The 19,607-nt window shown below is 40.6% G+C and overlaps 1 long non-coding RNA gene across 1 annotated transcript; it reads left to right on the forward strand.

The window, feature by feature from the left end:
* Positions 1 to 582: 582 nt before the first annotated feature.
* On the forward strand, positions 583 to 1,956 carry LOC146310500 (uncharacterized). The gene is made up of 2 exons (XR_014772301.1): positions 583 to 721; positions 1,392 to 1,956. It is a non-coding gene; the product is annotated as an uncharacterized LOC146310500 (long non-coding RNA).
* The last annotated feature ends 17,651 nt before the right edge of the window (positions 1,957 to 19,607 follow it).

The raw sequence follows: 19,607 nt of genomic DNA on the forward strand, positions 1-19,607 counted from the left end.
GATAACAATTCAAGACTATCAAAATCTGCATATTGGACTGTAGTGAATTTAATGATGTTAGCTGGCACACTGCGCCTGGTGTGTGCACCTCACTTGCATCATGGGATGCATTTTCCTAGCAGCTTTTAGACACACATAACATTCAAAATACTCTCACCATTTTAGTGCAAGTGTAACCCCTGGTTACCAGAACCTTAAGAAAAAAATCCTAAATGTGATTTAAGACAAATAAGTAGTCATTTCATGCTACTACTTAACTGTAAAAAACAGAAATAATAATAGAAAAGGAAAAAAAAAGAAAAGGTGAGGTTATTGAAATTGATATAGCCTGCAAGTAATTAAATGTGTCACTATTTTGTAGAAATTATGAGTGACATCATAATTAGAAGTCGCAGGAAGGTGAATCTACGGTTGGAGGAATTGATCCTGTGAAAGTTTTTCACGGATGATTTTGTTGGCAGTACCCATGTCAATCAAGGGGTCAGACCCGCCCCCTCACGTAGTTGATACGATCGTGTTGAGGCACGGCACGTTCTCTTCCTACCTGAGCAGGGGGCGGAGCAGACGCGTGTCGCCGCGCGTGCTTCCGGGGATTTATCACCACTTTCTAAAGTTTTGACATTGAGTATGAAAGTAAATGTCTCCCCAACCAGATTCACCGGCCCTACAAAGACCTGTGGCAGTAACACTCCTGCTGCCATTTTGCCGAAGATAAATTCCGGTGAGTGACTGAGATGTTAATGTATGCTAATGTGAAGCTAATGAGCTGTAACGGGTGAAACGGCATGCAAATGTGATGGCAATGTTAGCATTAGCAACCGCTAGCTTAGCTAGCGCTAGCAACCGTTAGCCGCGCTAGCCTTAATCGTACAAGCCACGGCCTGCTCTATTAGCGGCCTGGGAATACAAACTATGGTGCCTGCTAATGCTAAGTTGAACAGCAGTCGCTGCGCTGTGTCCAAACGCACCATACGTGGTGCAGCCTTGAATGAAAGTGCTCATAGAGGTTTATGCAAATGTGAAATAGCACTAGAGTGTTCAATTAGCCACATTGTGATTGGAATTACCTCTGCTAGTAAAGCTAAAATGAGCTAAAGCTAACTCTGTACAGTCTGTGTGTGTGTGCAATTGTCATAAAGTTTGCATAGTTGACATTGAATGAGAAAAATTGACATGATAAATCGATAAAGGAGCAATGACACTTTATTTTTGTATTTATTGTGGCAATGTAATTTTACTTTTGTAAAGGTAAAAGACATAGTTGAATGATACAAGCTTTGGTAACATTGGTCAACACAGTAGAAGTGGTGGTAACACTGCTGTAGCCGTGTTACACAGGAAAGAACACATTAAATTGTGAGTGACACTTTTCCTGGCTTTGTGACTACAAGGCCATGTCTCCTTTCTAAGAGTGTGATCCAGCAAGACCCTTGAAGTCTTCAGTTCCACTTGCTTCTGTTGGAGAGAAGTGTAGCTGGTCCTGGAGTGGCGAGCCATGCCTATGAATCGGATCCAGAAGAGAAGAGAGAGAGAAGCTTGAATTACTGACTTTCAACTAACAGTGGTAGGATAAACACACACAACCACCTCGCATCGGACCAATAGAAGTTCCAGTAAGGTGGTGGGACAGTCACAACCACTGCTTCACGTCAGACCACAAGGAATTTGATTAAGCAAGAAATACTTTGGCATTGAACCAGACTTTAAAGGAATACAACTCAACTGAGTTGAACTGATAGCCGTGAGCGGACTTCTACAGTGACTTATCAAACTGAACCTTTGATTTGCTACCTCACTATTGAGACCAAGGTTGAACTGTTCTTGAGTGTTTACAGTGTTTATAGGTTACATGGGTTGTTGATCATCCCTTTGTATTTTGGTTTATAGGTACTGTTCTACCTGCACTAGCCAGTGTTGAAATTGCGTGAAAATAAACCAGTTGTGAGTGTTTTGAAATTGGAGTTCCAATTTTGAGAGTTTAGTGTCAATTTAACTGGAGTACACAAAATATTAGTCTATGTTTATAAATAGCTGTTGTCTGTGTGAGAATACAGGTTGATGCAGCAAGAGCAACACCAATAGGGTACCCAGGTAAATATTTTATTTATCTATTTTTGGTTAATTGGTTCCATTAAGGGAACAATTAAGCACTTAATTTGAGTTATAAACAGGGACAACTAAAAGTTAAAGGAGTCACCTCCAGCTGCTGAGAGCCGGGGAGCTTTGGGGGAGAGAGCCAGGGGTAGACCGGAGCTTCTGGCAAAAGAAACACTGGAGTCACATTGATTTTGCTCTGACACGGCCTCCTTTACTAGCTCAGAGTTTATGTTTGAAACTTTTGGGATTATAAGTGGATTTAAAGAGAAATGCATTTTAAAGTTGCCCCCAGCCAGTGTTCACTCACTGCAATTGCCTCAGTAAACTGTTGCATACGTGCATGAAGCTTGTCTGACAGGAGGAGCTTAGGACGGAGAGCCTCCTACCCAAAATGTTGTTATCTCACATCCTGGAGATGAGACTCCACAGTCATCTATTTTTCTAGGAATTCTATCAACTGCAGCTCAAAATACAGAATTAAAATCAATTTTCTGTTCAAAACATTGTGATTGGGAAATCATTTTGAAGCTCCTTTGAACCTTCAACTTTGCTTCTGATGTTGCAGTGTGTTCAGCCCAGTGTTCAGCCTGAGGATAAATCTGTGAGTGGGATAATACAGTGTTGCTAATAGTCCCCATCATTCCTCTCACAGAATGATGTAGTGTGAATAAACAGCCATTCAAGTGCAAAATATTCTTTTAAATCCATCTTTTGAGCTTGTCGAAGAATTGAAAGCTCTCTTCTTTTATGGTCCTAATTTGTTTTAACTCAGCAGCACTGCCACTAAAAGCTTGGTCTATTAAAAAAGCCCCTGTCATGTGTGACAAGACTACATCTGAAATTTTCTGTTTTAGGGTATAAATGATAAAACCTCACATGTACATTTGAACCCAGCATCATTCAAGTTTGTATCACAGTTCAGGTTTGTGTCACAAAGTTTGAAATGCTCAGTTGTCCATATATTTAATTACTGTAGAAATGTTTGTTTTAGGCACAAAATGAATTAAAAGTAAGCAGACATTATCAAAGTGTGTTTAGTCAGAGAAGAGTACTACAAAATAGATAAAGTGGGTTTATTTCTTGACTGAACAAATAACGTGTAGTAGCACAGTAAAATCCCACCAATATAAAAGATACTATAATATAAATACATAAATCTTTTATGTGCCTTATGAAACACCACCTGTTGTTTATTTTGCTAAACAGTATTTAAAGAATACACCTGATATCTCCCTCTGTGCACATCATAAAATGAAACTTCCGACATTAAAAGTCCATGTGCTCACACATGCAGGAGTGCACACACTTTTGTGTATATCAATCAAACAAAAACTAGAGTCACATTGAAGTATGCACACAAACAGATGCTCACCCAGACAGAGTCATAATTTACTGAGGTAACACAGTGAAAGGTGCACTCCATCACTCGGTTGTAATTCAGAAAACACATACACACCTATACATTATTTATCAACGACAGACATGGCTCATTTCATCAAATTTTCACACTGCTTCATTGGTTCATAAAATTGCACAAATGATCACGGCTGCAGCACTTTAAATTACGTTTAAAATCCTATATGGTACCAAGCATATAGAAGAGCTTCAAGTTTAACAGTGTCCTCTTATGCATGTTATACACTTGCCTTTAAATCTATTGCAGTGATATAATCAATTACTATTGTATTAATGACAATTTAAGAGCGTTTCACAATTCTAAGGGCTTTTCACACTTCATAGCCCCGTGCTAAGTGTGTGAAAAGCCCTTCGGATGTTTTTAGTTCGTGTTACAGTTTGGAATGAACAGGACACATCAAAACATCGTCCACTGGTGTACATATTTCTACACTTGTTAGTGTTCAGTATCAGCTCAGAAATGTCCCAGAAAAAACAAAACAAGTCTTGTTAGATTGATGGCTCAATACAAGAAAAGAAAGTACTGACCAAGTCATTTTAGTCAGACTATTTTTTTCTTTTCAGTCGTGATTTGTGAATCTTTTTGGTACAGCGAAATGATGAGATCAGAAGAGCTTTCTATGTGTCATTGTAGGGGGCCTGAACAAACAATGTATTTTGTTGACTTGTTGCTTCAATTAGCAGTAGATAAAGTCATGCATATTCTTCACATGTTGAAAGAATAGTCAGATAAGTCAGATAAGAAGCTTGACACCTTTCTAATGTGTGTATGCTGAACATGAAGCTACAGCCTAGAGGCAGTTAGCTTAGATTAGCATTAAGAAGAATGGAAAATCAACTACCCACAACTCTAAAGCTCACTAATTAAATCTTGAATGTTATGAAATGTAAAAACGACTGTTTATGACTTAACTTGAAATTACAGGGAATTATGTGGGACACTATTTCTTGGCCAGGTGCAGTGACTTGCTGAAGTCTCCACCAGTTGTCCTGACAACCTCACAATGGTGAAAAGACTCATTTTGCACAGATTAGATAAGCAAGATAACTGATGACCTTTAGAGGTGCTGGTAGGTGGATTATACCTTTTAACAGATTTATGCTAGCTGTTTCCTCCTGATTCCAGTATTTATGCTGTGCTAAGCTAACCATTAGCTAGCAGTACCTTCATATTGAAAGAACAGATGTTTTTCTCCTCCAAATATTGAACTACTCCCTTAAGGTATCAGATCTAGTTGAAACTATAATACATTCGGAAAGAGTAGCCACTGTGCTAGAGGAAAGAACTACTACAAAAATTACATTTATTATAGTTTCATCATTTGTTTTAAATAAGTGCAGATGTGAATTTGTCTTTATTTTGTTTCTGAAGTAGAGAAGAAGATTTAAGGTCATTATCTTCTGATAATTGAAGAGTTTAAATCATCACAACCTTCATGTCTTACAAGAATCAAATTTGGACTCAGAACAATGTAGTTTACAAAGTGCCACCACCTCTGTTTATTCATTGATTGTCACTGTGAACAAATGTAATTGACTTTCCTTTTAAACGCGTCAACATGTCTGTATGACTTCCATTGGCGGCAGCATTTTCCTTCAGGCAGTGGCCACACTACAACCTTCCTCTGGACTGCAATTAAATAAAGCCAGGCAGAGCCGTGGGGCTGATGAAATCATTAAACTTGCTCTCCTCTAATTGCTAATATGTCATTAGGCTCTGCCAGCTAAATGCTGCGGGCATTACAGCTGGCTGGTGTGAGAGGGCAGAGGAGAGCCAGGGAGGGTTAGATGCAGGCCTGCTGTGAGTGTGTGAAAGTGCAACAGTACAATTTGCATGTCACTCATTCAGTCACTAATGGCAGCGGAAATGTATCCAGATAACATACATAATAGCTGACCCTGCAGATACAGGTGGGCGCCATTTGATTTGCAGTCAAAGCTGTTCTAAATTCACAGGTGAGGCCCTTTTTCCTCTCCATCGATCCATTCTCCCAGTGTGTGGAGCCCATCAATAAAGAACCACCCATCAGGTCTCCATCTGGCCCAGCGGCCTTTTGACGTGGCGAGGAGGAGACTCGTCCATCAGTGACAAACGCCTCACTGTCACCTGCCACTCCGTTAGCTGGGGCAGCAGGTGGGCTGCTCTAGTGGCATTTTCTAAACCACTCACAGGGATTCATATATTTAGATTTAGAGCATGCTTTCAGTTTCATTTGGTAGTTTATTGTTGATGATTCTGTCCTTACCCACCAGTTTCCTTATGTGTCTAAGAGAAAGCTCACTCAGGGAAATGTCACTGGAGGGAAATTCCAGACAGATTTACGCTGTGAATCCTTCTTTATGCTGAAGTTTCATCTTTGCTCACTCTAAAATTGCGACTACAAAGCTCAATCTAGCTGTCTTGGCTGTCAGCCTCTGCAGGAGAAAAGATGGAGGTACCAAGAACAAAGCTACTGCCTAGTTCTTTGTCTTTATATTTTCCATTTTTATTCATGTTGAAATTTGGGCAGGGTTGGTCTTTCGGTTGGTCCATGACTTCGGCCCAGACTGAAATATCTGAACAGCTATTTGATGGACTGCCTTGAAATTTTGTGCAGACATTTGTCGTCCCTGGACAATGAATCCTAATGACTTGTATGATCTGCTGACTTTCTTCTAGCTCTACCATGAGGTTAATTTTGTTTTTTCATTGATATATTTCAACTATTGGATGGATTGTTATCCAGTCCCAGTGCTTGGGATTATAACCAAATATTTGCAAAACTTATGTCAAATGTAACCAGCTAGCAGCTGTTACCTTTTCTTTTTCTTTTGCTGTGATTTAAACATTTTAATGCCAGGGCTTGCCTTTCAGTGTGCAAACGTTCCACCAAAGCAAGTTCCTGTGACACTATTTTGCAGGGGCACTGCATCAGTTAGCATCACCCAAGATGATTGTGATTGGTTATAAAAGTACAACCAAGACAGAGCATTTTTTCCCTCCAGCAAACTGTAACATTAGCATTGTGAGCATGTTATCATGCTGATTAGCATTTACCTGGAGGCACAGACTCAAACATGCCCCCACGTGAGTCAAAACTACTGCAGAAAAGGCGCACATGACAGTGGTCAGTGACTGTGAACGTGCATGTGTGGGAATATTAATGCAAATGCACTAAATCTGCTGATAAATTTAAATATTTTAGAAGGTAAATTATTTTTCAAAATGTAATTACAGCTGAACTGCACCTAGTCATGCATATTGTACCTTATGGACCTCATCTTTTCTCCGCGGACACTTAACTGTCACTCAAGCCAGCCTCATTTCCAGCTTCCTTCTCATTCCCATGACACTCTCCCACGTGCCTTCTTCTCTGACTCCCCTCTCCCTCTTGCTGTATTCCAGACTTTTCCATGCCATAAATCATTTTAAGTGTGTGAAAAAAGTCTCATCTGCACCACAGACAGATATAGTCTGCGCCGCCCCCTCCATGTAATCCCTTCAGTGAATGGAAGAGCGCTAATCCTGCCATTGTGCCACATGAATTGCATTGGGAATTGTCCATACCATCACATGCTCAGCCCCGTGTCTCTTGTCTCACTTTTGATTTGAGTGAAACTGTGTCATGCCTGTTATATAAATATATTTGCAATAAATACTTTAAAAGCAAACACTGCTTGTCGCTTTGGGGGAATTGAGCTAATAAAACCTCTTCGTTTATGTTTATCAGGCACATTAGATGATATGATTTATTCTACTGAATGATGGAGGAAATATCTGATTTTGTTATTCACATGGATCATCGCATTTTCCTAAAAATACCACAGCTTACAGCTTACTATTCTGTCAAATCTCCCATCTAGCATCCCAGAAATGTTAAGGTATGAATTCACTGTTGCAATATGTAGACAGCTGGCAGGAGAGGGACAGGAATGACAGACAGGCCCAAATGATTTGTTTGGTTTAAGCAGACTTTTAGCGAAAACTAAGTTTCATTTGTCCTCCTCATGGGCGATTTATACTGTAACTTTAGGCAGAAAACCAGCAGAAACTGTCAGTGTTTCTGAATATGGCATCCAGATTGCATGAGGGTGGCTCTGCTCTGTGTAAGGTAAGGTGAGGCAGTGTATTCCCCGAGCTCCAAAATATCTAATTTGCAAGTGAATAATACATAAGGAAGCAAGTTTTTGTCCTGTAGTCATTAACTCAGCCAGGGTTAGTGGCTCTCCTCTCACTGGGAGCAATCACACTGAAAATGCATGTGTTATGGGTTCTCTAATGTCATAGTGTGAGCCACATTATAATCATACTAACAAAGTCTTAGCTGTTGCTCTCTTGGTTCAAAAGCAGCAACCACAAACAATAAACGGATGGTGCTCACGTTGCATCTGCACTGATGTTTTGACAAAGACGACGTCAAAGTGAAGCATCATGCATTAAAAAGTAAGGCTGTGGTTGTTATTCAGTTACAGAAGTTGCCGTCTTCCTACCAAGTTTGTCTCTTTGGCAGATTTAATGTTTTTTTCGAAAGGCCCCCGCCGGCTCCCTGAAAACTGCTTTTGTTGTGCTGACACATCACTTTCCAATTTATATAGTTCACATGTGGTCCTACTTTTTCAGAATGGTTAAAAGAAAAGGTGAAGTTTTGTTTAATGCCGAATAAAGAAGAAATTAAATTGCAAATCTTAATGCTCAAGAGTGATTTTAGAAAACTGAAATGGCACAGTTCTTTATGTTAGTGTGACAAGACGGTCCTGTTTTCTGAGAACAGTCCCTGTTTTTGGCGGCCTGTCCACAGCAGGAGCTGTCCCCGGAAATGTCTCCATTTTTTACTGTGTGTTAAAGAAGACTGGATAGGAAGAGATTTAGGGAGGAAAGGCACCCACGGTTTAAGTTTAACTTCTTCGACAGTTTTATCATTTGGCTTCCACCATATATTACAGTTCAGCAGTCACTGTGGTCAAAATACATTAAGCTGGAATTGTCCCTTGTTCATTTTATTTAAAAGACAATAAAATTGGGTATTTTAATGATGTATTGACCACTAAACTGTAAATGCCCCCAGTTTTAACTTCAGAGCTCTGGTCATCTTATTTTAGGTGTGTGCACCAAAATCATGTGTCTCTGCTGAGAGCTGAAATTCCCACAAGAACCGGGTACCAATATGGTCCAGACTGATGTTTTCTGTTCCTGTTGTTTATGGCGGTGTTTTTGTGTCAGCATCAATTTAGTGCTTACTTTGACAGGATCAAGTGTTCAATAATATCAGCTGCTGCTAAAAGGAAATTAACTGTAAAGCTAATAAAGACTTAACACCCCAACACATTAATTATGGTGGATTGGACATTGTGTTACATTATGCATTAAAAGAATCTCTCAGTGTGCTGCACACACAGTTGAATTGATCCCAGGCTGTGGGAGCTTCATGCCGAGCTGTGTGTACTGGTGTTTAGTATGAGCTCTGTGTTGTGCTGAGCGCGGTACAGTTTGTGCTGCTTGGGGCTACCAGATGGAGAAAGTCCTGTACCAGTCTGCCTGCTAATGAGTGCAGAGTAGCCAGAAGACACCAGCAGATGCTACAGTGAAGGGGCACTTCCGAAAAGCATTTTTTGGGGGATACACTAAGTTAACCTCCTTTCATGGCCAGACAATACTGTTATACTGGTGGCTATATTTACTGCAAGGGTTTGTCAGATTGATGAGAAATTTATTGATTATAGGTTGCGCAGTTACCTGAAATGTTTAAAGTTTCCTAATGGTTGTGTATAAGATATAATGCTAAAAGCATGAGGCGAAAGCTAAATCCCAGCAAACGCTGGATGCATGGTGAAACACAAGATACACAACAAAAATGCACTAATTAACACTGGAAAAGGAAGCAAGATTAGATTAAATTACTCAGCCAGACCAGCTGGACCACTATTGCCTCAGGAGGAGAACCGGGATAAGAGCTAAGCTAACCCAGTTTAGTCTTCAGTTTGGACCTTAGGGATAGCCAGTGAGAGGTGCGTTGTCTTCAGCCCACTTTTTATTCTTCACCAGCTCACATCCTACTCCTCAAATGCTCCACATAACATAACCCCTGGAGTGTAAGTCATGAGTTTGACAAATGCAGTGTTATCTAACAGAACTTTGGCTGGAGGAAACAAAGCTGCAGGTAGTAAGCTAGTTAGCCGGATATGCTAATGTTTACTTTTGTATTTTAGATATTTGAAAGACTACAAAAAGGTGCTACCCTCCAAACTCATGAGACAGTATCACTCTTCTTGAGCCTCGTCCACACAGGCTTGACAGGCCTGCTGTGCCACGTTAAGGTTGCTAATCAGTGACTGGACAGTTGCTGTTCAGAGGAGGGGCTTAGCGAAGGCTTTGGTGAATGAATTCAACAGGTGGCCAATTCTTACATATAGCTCCTTTAAAGTGTTCATATTCAGAACACAAAACCTGTATCTCTTTGCATCACATCTCCTCACACCATCTGCAATTTGCCAAACTTACCCTCTTACCTCCTTCAGAATGGAGTCCCCCTCCCTCTGCGGGATTAGATTTAGCCTGGCATGTTGCTCCCACTCATAAATCATTCGCTTTATCATTTCTCCTGCCTCAATAAAACTCCTCTAAATGGAAATGCACTGCCATCGTCACTGGGGCTTACTTTACAAGAATAACCATATAAATCAAGTTTGTTTAAAAACCCAGCATTATAACTTGGCATAAAGTTCTGTGGCCTACCAATGATCAGACACACACACACACACGAGAAGCGACAGCTAGTTTCCCTGCTCTAACCTGACTGACTTCCATATGGCATCCGTCCATACGTGAATGAATTATCTACTGGGAGCTCAATCAGGGAGACAACACATGGCTGGAGGGAAAGTCTTACAAGTCTGACAGTGTTCCTGCTTGTGTGTGTCCTGTGTGTGTGTGTGTGTGTGTGTGTGTGTGTGTGTGTGTGTGTGTGTGTGTGTGTGTGTGTGTGTGTGGAAAAGAGAGAACAGGAGGGACTATATTTAGAGCCACAATCTGGCATGAGGTGGGGCAGGGTGTGCAGTGGATGGGGGTTATATAAATGATTAATATGCTCGATTATAACATTGAAAGTGCTGTAAGTAATATTCTTCAAGGCCACTTCCCCTCATTTAAACAGAGATACATCTCAGCTAATCACTGTTTCTGGTAACTCATTAGTTAAATTTATTAATTTTATCATTTTCTAAATGGAATATAAGACCATACAGCACGTACATCTGGCTTTTGGATTTAAGAGTTCACAGTCTCCCCTTTGATATTGAATGAATGTGACTTTCCCAGTTGAAGTGTAGTAAAGAAAGAGCTGCCTCTGCAAAGAAATATACATTTTGCATACATAGAATGAGAGATTGCAAGTGCAGCGCATGGGCCGCGAAGCACAAAGGAACCAATCAGTTAAAATGAGAGCTTAATACAGAGCTGGCATATGAGAAGAAAGACCTCCCAAAAGGGAGAAATAATTCACTGCTTGACCATTTATCACAGCGCTGAATGTTAAAGTGGTCAGATCCCCTCGACCGGCCCGTCCTCCGAGTGTGCCCAATGTGGAACAAAAGAGCCACTTTCATCAGGGAAAGAGTCTCTTTATTAGTACAAAGGGCCTACGCTCGTGGTTTTCCCTCGTTTGCCTCCTTCCTCTCCGCTTGCTTCCCTCCATTCTCGAGTTCATTAGGCACCGGGTGTTGATGAAATGACCGATCTGGGCTGAGACGTGGCCTGGCCAAGAGTGGATGCCGCCAGAGGGGCCAAAGCTTTTTGAGGCTGATTAGGCTGGTGTGGAGGTGGCGTCTCCAAGGACCTCAGATAAGGACGTGCTTCATTAGGACAATGGAAGCAGATGGCAGGGCGGCTGTGCATTGGGCGGGCTGGGTCAGAGGCTTCGAGGTGACCAATCAGAAACAAAGCTCCACTTGTTTTCTTATTTGTCTAAATTAAGAAAAATAACACTTTATGTGAAGGGGTGTGCCATTACATTGTCATAACCATGTCAGGACATGTGTCATGAACATGAAGGAGTCTTCATGTTTATGATTGTTGGCTGTCATTAACGTGTGATAACAGTGGACAGTTTGACAGGGAATACAGTTCTGAGGTGGCTTTCTTGTCGGGTTTGGCTCCCGACACCCTGGGGGCTGAGTCAGCTAATTAGGCGGCTAGCTCCACGGCTAACCATGCTAACACCAGGTACAGTTAAGTGCAGATGGCAGTTAGCCTGCTTTAGCAGCAAGTAAATCAGCTGATAACTGTCCATCAGGTAACTCTTGGGACACTATCTTACACTGATCTACAAATAAAAAGGGGAAGCATGAGGCACAATGGATTTGATTTATTATTATCCTCATCTATTCCTCCTATCCTCACTCCTCTGTCTACTGTGGGTGTAGGAAACAGAATCAATTTCTAAAGTTTGAAGTGCACAAAATAGGGCCCATGAAGTTAAAACCTCTTTGGTACTTTGGTCTGTGATCAAACTGGCTTTATAATATTTATTGACATTTTTATAACCATCTTTAAGGTCAAATGGTACCACTTTAGTTGAAGTTCAGGAAAAGATCCCTAATGCCATTACAAAAGCATTTGACATTGTACTAAAATACATGTTAATGAGAAGTCCAAAATTAACCACTTTTCTTGAGGTTATGGAAAATATTTATAACACACTTATAATGGTCTCATGATGGACAGGGTCAAAAGCAACCACACATGACGGTGTAATGTAATGTTAAAACATAAAGTTACTTTAAGTGTGACAATGCAAAGTTGTTATAACAAAGACATTATTCACCCAATTAATGCCAAGTTAAATGTTAAATGTTAAATGTTTGTCTTGGTTAATGTCAAGTTGTCACAACATAGGCATTGTCTTGATTTATGTCACGTTGCCATAACAAAGACATTTCAAACAATGTAAACTTTGCATTAAAAATGACAACTGACCACATGACATTTAATGACAAAATTCATAAACATACATAGACTTCTTTATGTTCATGAAAGGTGTCATGACATGGACATGACAGTGTAATGACAGTCTTATGCACCCCTTCAAATGAAGTGTTTCCAAAAAATCTTTTTTATCTTACAGATGAACAATATCAATGTTACAGTTGAACTCTGGATTTTGGAATTATCCTGATGGATGGATTTCATAAAAAGATGAATCACTGTAGATCAAATAAGAAAAACAAACCTCAAGCCACCACCAAACTAATGCAGCTTTGATACAGCTGTCAGAAGACAGGACCACCAGACATCAAAAGAAAAGCCTTTTGTTTTGACAGACACCCTCATTAAACTCGGTGAGTCACTCAGAAACAAGACACCACTGTCCTATTGAAGTTTGGCTTTCTGCTGCTCCCCGGTGCTTTAAAGACAACAAAGAAAAAGACACTCAGTGCATCTAAACTGGCAAGACGACACTCTGATGCCATGCAAGAGATCATTTCTTGTTTATGATCTTCAATCCTCTTTTCCAGCCAAGGCGAAGCACTTCATGGACACGGCCGTCGCTTGGTTCAATTACAGTAGTGGCCCTCTGAGTGGCCGGCAGCACTCTCTTTCAGCTAAAGAGATGGGGGGGAAAAAAGGAGGTCACGCAGGGCTAACCTCGTTCGACTGCCAAATTCCACTTTGCGATTGTGTTCCTCATCATTCACACGGTCGTCAGAGTGCACTACAGTATATTTTACCAGTGACGTTGACAGGTTGACAGCCCGGCACACTATTTCAGCGACGTGCCTTTTAGTCCTCCTCGGTGGGCTCACATGAATGACAGATTGATCGCCTGCCTGTCTGATGGGTGTCATATCCGTACTGTACATTGTTTATGACTCATATTAGACGGGGATGTACTTGTGATGGTTAAGAACGGCCCTTGTTATCCATCACCTGCTAATGAGCACTTTATTGAGCTTGGACACATTAAATTGGAAGTGCTTCATCTTTGCTCTGATCGATCTGATCAAACTGAGATACTTCACTTTCTTAATTGCTTCAGCACTTCTCGTATTTATTTGCATATTTCTGAAGGGCATTTTTTCACCTAATGGAGAGACGTGTGTTTATGTCACTAACAGGGTTTAAATATATTGGTGCTGCAGGTATTTAGATTAAAGGCCTGCTGCCAAAGAGAAACTCCAATCAGGGAAATGTATTCTATAAGTTATATTTTAAATGACCTCTCTCTTTGCAGGAGATTGTGCTATGTGATGTGGTTTGCCTCACACTGCTCGCCTGTGAATAATCCTGTGCGTTGCATGTTGGAAGTGGTGCTAAAGCTGGCTTCTCACTAGCTGTCTGCACCCTTTTTTTCTGCTTCTGGTACGTTTTTTCAGTGTTACATATGGGAATGTTTACAAGGTGAAAAAGAAACATGTTCATATCATATCCACACTTATAGTATGACACACACAAATGCATATATCTGTGCAAACACATGCCTCTATAAATCTAATATACATACTGAAATATTTATGTGTCTTGCATGGGAGTCTAAACATAATTTCACAGTGAAAAAGATTTTTCCCTTTAATGTCATACATATTTTATATAGTGGTATGAATGAATGAATGATTCATTTGCACTTTTATATTAACATGTCAGTGAGGTCACAGTCATACGTGTAATCAGCCAAGGTGTTAAGGGTATAAAGGGAATAATTTATTTACTATTATTATTTATAATTATTTTCACAAGATGTTGTACAGACATTCAGAGTCCCCAGAGGTTTCTTATTGTCTTTTTTATTATTGTCTCCTTCTCTGTCAAAGCCACCTACATTTCCCACAGTGTTTGAACTTGAACACCAACAGTTCTGTTGGAGATTCAGGGGTATCAAGCTAATAGCAGCTAATGTAACCTAAAACCACCGGGAGACATCATTTTGACTTGCTGGGCACACCAGCGCCTCTCCTCCTGGGCCTGTCTAAAGCACAATCATAGCTAAGAAAATATTAGCATTGAGCAAACACCCGAAATGGTATAGCCTATCAGAGGCAGAGCTGGGGCAGGTGGGTAGGTGCATGTGAGCTATGATAGTCTCTCCCTAATGCTGCCATCCTCAAGAAGAGATGAGGAACAGTCTACAGATATGCAGTAGTACTCCTCAACACCTGTAAGCAGAATTTAAAGTTCCCCTTTAATGCATTTTAGTCTGGTTTCATTTAAACACATGTCAAAAGGATCATCAGTGAAATTTACCCAAATTAAGATGAATGGCAACAAAACAGACAAATTTAGTTTAGTACTATCGTTCTTCCTCCCAGAAAACACACCGGAAGCGTCAAGGTGCTCTGTTATTCATATCTAGCAAATGTTTTGACATTTTTCATCTGATCTGAAAATGGCCGCAGCTCATCTCGTCTCTCACACTTCCCTTAGTAAATCTACCTGACTTAAAAATCCATTTGAGCTTGTTTAAACACAGCTGATGAATCACCGTCTCAATGTAATTTCTCATTCTTGTCTTTTCTATTCTTTATTTGTTCACAACCAAGCAGCACACTCACACCCCCTTAAAATATTTACATTTTCTTTCACTTTCTTTCTTTGACACCTATCTGCATATTCTTCTTCTCCTCTCTTGTCATTTTTTGCTTTCCTCTTTGCCACATATTTCTGTTGGTGTAACCGTTCCACTGGACGTGTCAGTCCTTTCAGCACTGATGAAGCTATATGTGGGTCGTGTGTGTTCACATATGCCACACACTCATGACCAGGCTGCACAGCGTGAAACTAACTTCCGCTGACCCGACTGCTCAGGTTCATCATACACACCCCTCTGCATCCCTCTTTCTTTTCAGCCCTCGCTTCGCGACCGCCATCATCAGTATGTGTCACTTCACGAACAATTCCCATCCTCTCATTTTTCACTGTCGCCCACCGTCTGTGTGCATCCATCACTGTCTGCTGCCCTTCGCCTGTCTCCAAATGCACTGCTCTCCTCCTCTTGGCGGATCAGAATCTGTGTGTTTGTTCTCTTGTCCGCAGGAACTCTTTCGCTCCTCTGTTCTGCGGCCAAGCAAAGGAAAATTATTTAGTTGTTAATGCCTCTATTCTTTCTGCCTTTCTCAGTTTCCACACACATCAACCTGCTCTAAATATAAAGAGAATTTATTGTGTGATGTGCATGTGTGTGTGCATGGCGTAACATCAGAGAGAAGGAGGCTGGAGCGGTGCTCGGTGGCTGTATCAGCATGCAGCAGGCAGGTCTTTGTCAGCCCCATGCTGAATAAAGTCTAATAGGAATAACCTGGAGACACAAAAACAATGAGGGACAAAGAAAAGGATGGAAAGAGACTGACAGAGGGAGAGAAAGATACAAAGAGAGGATTATTCAAAAGTGTTTACCCAGTGTGTGGCCTCACATTGAACTACCAAAACACTATTACATGGCTTTATTAATTTATCATTGAATCAATAAAGGGTCTATTTTGAGTAGATATGATGCAAATGTGAAAAAAATGACAATAATAGAGAACATGTAGGAGAGAATCAAAAACATCATTAAAGATTTCACTGAATGACAATTAATTCTGTTAATTGTCCCTGGAAGTATTTCCTGTTAATTAACATTTAACATAAGATTTGTAGTTCTTAATCAAATCGCTCATTATGATGAATGGCAACATCTTTTTGCTGATCAAAGGAGTTTGGCGTGGAAATTATGTTTCATTCTCTTTCAGTCCTTTGTATTTGTCAGACCAGAAAGGAAACAGTTCATATCTAAAGAGTGTCTCTTGCTGACTGTACAAATCAGTTGGTGGTTTGACTGTAATGATTATTTTATTATTTTTCCAGAAAGCCTTTGATGTAGGAGGTGGCTCTGTTCAGTGGTAACACAAAAACCAATTACAGCGTGATAACAACATAATAATACACCTTTAAAAACATGCAGAGGTGAAGTCGGAGTGACAGGATTGTTCTGTAAAATAATGCAATAAAATACAAAAATGCAAACTTTAGCTTTAAAGGTGTACTATGCAAAATTTGGTGGTTGCTCTTTATAAACATCATTCTTTCTTGGCCCCTCCTTCAAAGCTCAATAAACAAGAGAGAGTGAGAGAAAGCTGTGGAGGTTGAGTGAGCATGAAAAGTTTTTTTTAACTGAAATTTGATGTATATGGTGGTGTTCTCTTTATAAGTGAAAAGTTTTCCCAAAATTAGATTAAAATATCGCAATATATCAACTTGCTCATAGTATAACAATATAAAGCAATATATTGAATCGTAACCCTTGTACACTAGATAAAAGATTCTTGCCAATACATGTGGGGTGGCTGTTATATTTCTTGAAGCCGGCTGGATTTTGCATAGTTTTGAGTGTTTGAATGTCTTTAAGGGACTGACATCGCTCAGGGCTGCTTCCTGGCTTTCATTCCCTGCTGCTTGCCTTAATATTTTATTTTATTTTATTATCCACAACCATCTGGCAACCCATCAGAAACTATCTCTCAACCCCCTTAGGGGTCCTAAGTTGAGAACCACTGAATTAGAGAAATAACATTATTAATTGATTTTTTTTTTTCATGGAAGTTAATGAAGCCCCACCCTCGATTAAACAGGCTCACAGACCTGCAGCTCTTTATACATCCATGACACAGACAGAGAGCAGAGGAGAGAAACGAAGACAGGGATGCGACCTGGTTGCTATGTTTTTATAGAGTCACAACTTCACAACTTACATGCTGTTATTGGCTGCAGGCTACAGACCACTGCCCAAAGGCTGACGAGACATCAAGAACACAGCAAAATAAGAAAATACAGGCAGAGTACAGGCTGAATCCAAATACAGACATCACCACTCACTTCTAGTGGGGCATAAATGATGATTAAAAGAGATTATTTTTGTCTTTGATTGATTATTTTGTATATTTGAGTCTATACATTGTTTTTTGGTTTGTTTGTTTTTTGGAAAATCCTGCATAGTATGCCTTTAACAAATATGTCTGGTGATAACCTGTGGGCTGGCAGCAAGTCGGTCAGTCTGAAATAGCTCAAAAACTATTGGGTGGATTGCCATGAAATTCAGTGCAGACTTTCATGGACCCCCAGGCACTTTTCACACCTTTTTTTTCCTTTTCATTATCACAACCTGTTCCTAGCACAGTCCAATTTTTATAAGCCCTATACGACTCGAAAGGTCCACTGAACAATACAGCTACTCCAAGCCAGACTCCCTAAGAAGAATCCCCAAGCGTAACTGGAAGGGGCATGCATTTTGTAAAATCTGCCGTGTCAATTTTCTTTTAGTGGCAGGGGCAAAAACAAAATGAATGAAACTGATTAGAGATTAATATTAGTTAATACCAGATTCATTCAAGTTCACACTAAAGGGATGAATTATTCTGTATTCTTTCCTGAGAATTAAAAGTAACATTAAAATATTCAATATTAAAATGCAGTTGCAGTGTACTTATTATTTTGTTATTTTCTTTATTTAAAAATCACCAGAATGCAGGAAACAAATTCTCTGAGACTTAAATATTGGATTGGGAAATCTTCCCTATTTTTGAAGTGTCAAGGTTGGCAAGTGTGCTTCCAGGCCTTTGTCTCAACTTTGGTGACTTTCCCTGACTTTTCATCTCGCACCACCATGACACCGATATATTTAGCTTTTTGTCTTGGAGGGACTGCAGTGAAGGCCTTGGCAACACAGACGGTACTTCTTAGGAATATGTTCATGGATTGTTGACTATAACAAAAATATCAAATATCAGCATATATTCAAAATTAAGTATATTTTTCTCAAATGTTCTCCCTGAAATCAGACTTTGTTGCCAAAACACTTCCATATGAATAGCTCATAGTACTAGTAGTAGTAGGCTACTACTGTGCACCAGCTCAAGTTCAATGAAGGATGAACAACAGGGTGTTAAAGAGTGTAGGTGTGTGAAAGTGACCTGTTACATCAGAGGCTGGACTGAGGGGGCGTTTGGAGGGAGAGAGCCTTTCGATTTAGAGGCCAACGTTCAACTCACACTTCGAAGTGAGCATTGGTGCTTTGCCCGCTGCAGCTCCCCAGTGGGCTGGCTTCGCTGAATACCCAAATGCTCCTCTCTCTCTGCTACAGGCACACACACACACACACACACATAGACAAACACATGGATGCTGGTGTATGCTGCCACTGGAAGCAACAGAAAGAAGGACAAAAATGAGGAGAGGAGAAGAAGATGAGAGACAGAGGCGGTAATATCAGGAGACAAATCATGTTCAATCACCCTGAGGAAGCCATCCAAGACATGTCATCAGACGCGAGTTTCATTTCGGATTCGAACAGTGTGCCTCAGCTCAGCCGTTTGCTTGATTTCACACAGACTCAAAATCCTGATGTTAAACTCATTGGCACAAATCAGATTTTTTTTTTTCTTCTTGTCTGCCTAAACGGGGCGAGCCCACACAGGATCGGATTTTTCCATGGTTAGACAGCCGTGAAAAGATCAGTGTCACTAAGGCTTGTAAGTCACGTTTGCTGTTCCTGTGTGACTGCAGCTGTAGACAAACATAAAAACGTATGATCTGAGCGGGCCGACGAACACAGGCATACGTGTCCCCCCGCCCTGGGACTCTACCCCGCGGAGCCGCAGTCCCTCGCCTCAGAGGAAATCTCTCCTCGGAGTTGAACACCGGTGTTTAGTGGTCCATTTAATTGAGAGAGGCACTGAGTGACAGGTGAAAAGGATGATGGGGAGGCTGCTGACAGAGTGAGGTGGGATGTGCAGGGAACCTGCCCTGTGTAGATGCACTCAATTTACTGACCTGCCACGGCCGCAAGGCAGGAGAAATGCCAAATAGATAGTAAAAGGCTGCTCCTCCAGCTGCTTTTCTGTGTGGAGGGAATTTTTATTTGTGCCGTGTGTGTGTCATTTGAATTATGTTGCTTTTGAGTGTCTTTAAAGGGGCATTATGTTAGAATTGGCCACCTGTTAAATTTATACTCCAATTGGTAGCATATCACTGGAGTAACTGCAGCTAACTGTAGCTCCCATTAGCTTGTCAGCTCAGTTAAACAAGCAGCTGGTGTTCCTATTGCTACCTAGTCTCTTATAGCCAGACCTCCACAGTGTTCAGTGCTGGAGAA

This window comes from Lutjanus erythropterus, chromosome 18 (assembly GCF_056507025.1).
Source record: "Lutjanus erythropterus isolate fLutEry1 chromosome 18, fLutEry1.hap2, whole genome shotgun sequence".
Taxonomy (NCBI): Eukaryota; Metazoa; Chordata; class Actinopteri; order Lutjaniformes; family Lutjanidae; genus Lutjanus; species Lutjanus erythropterus.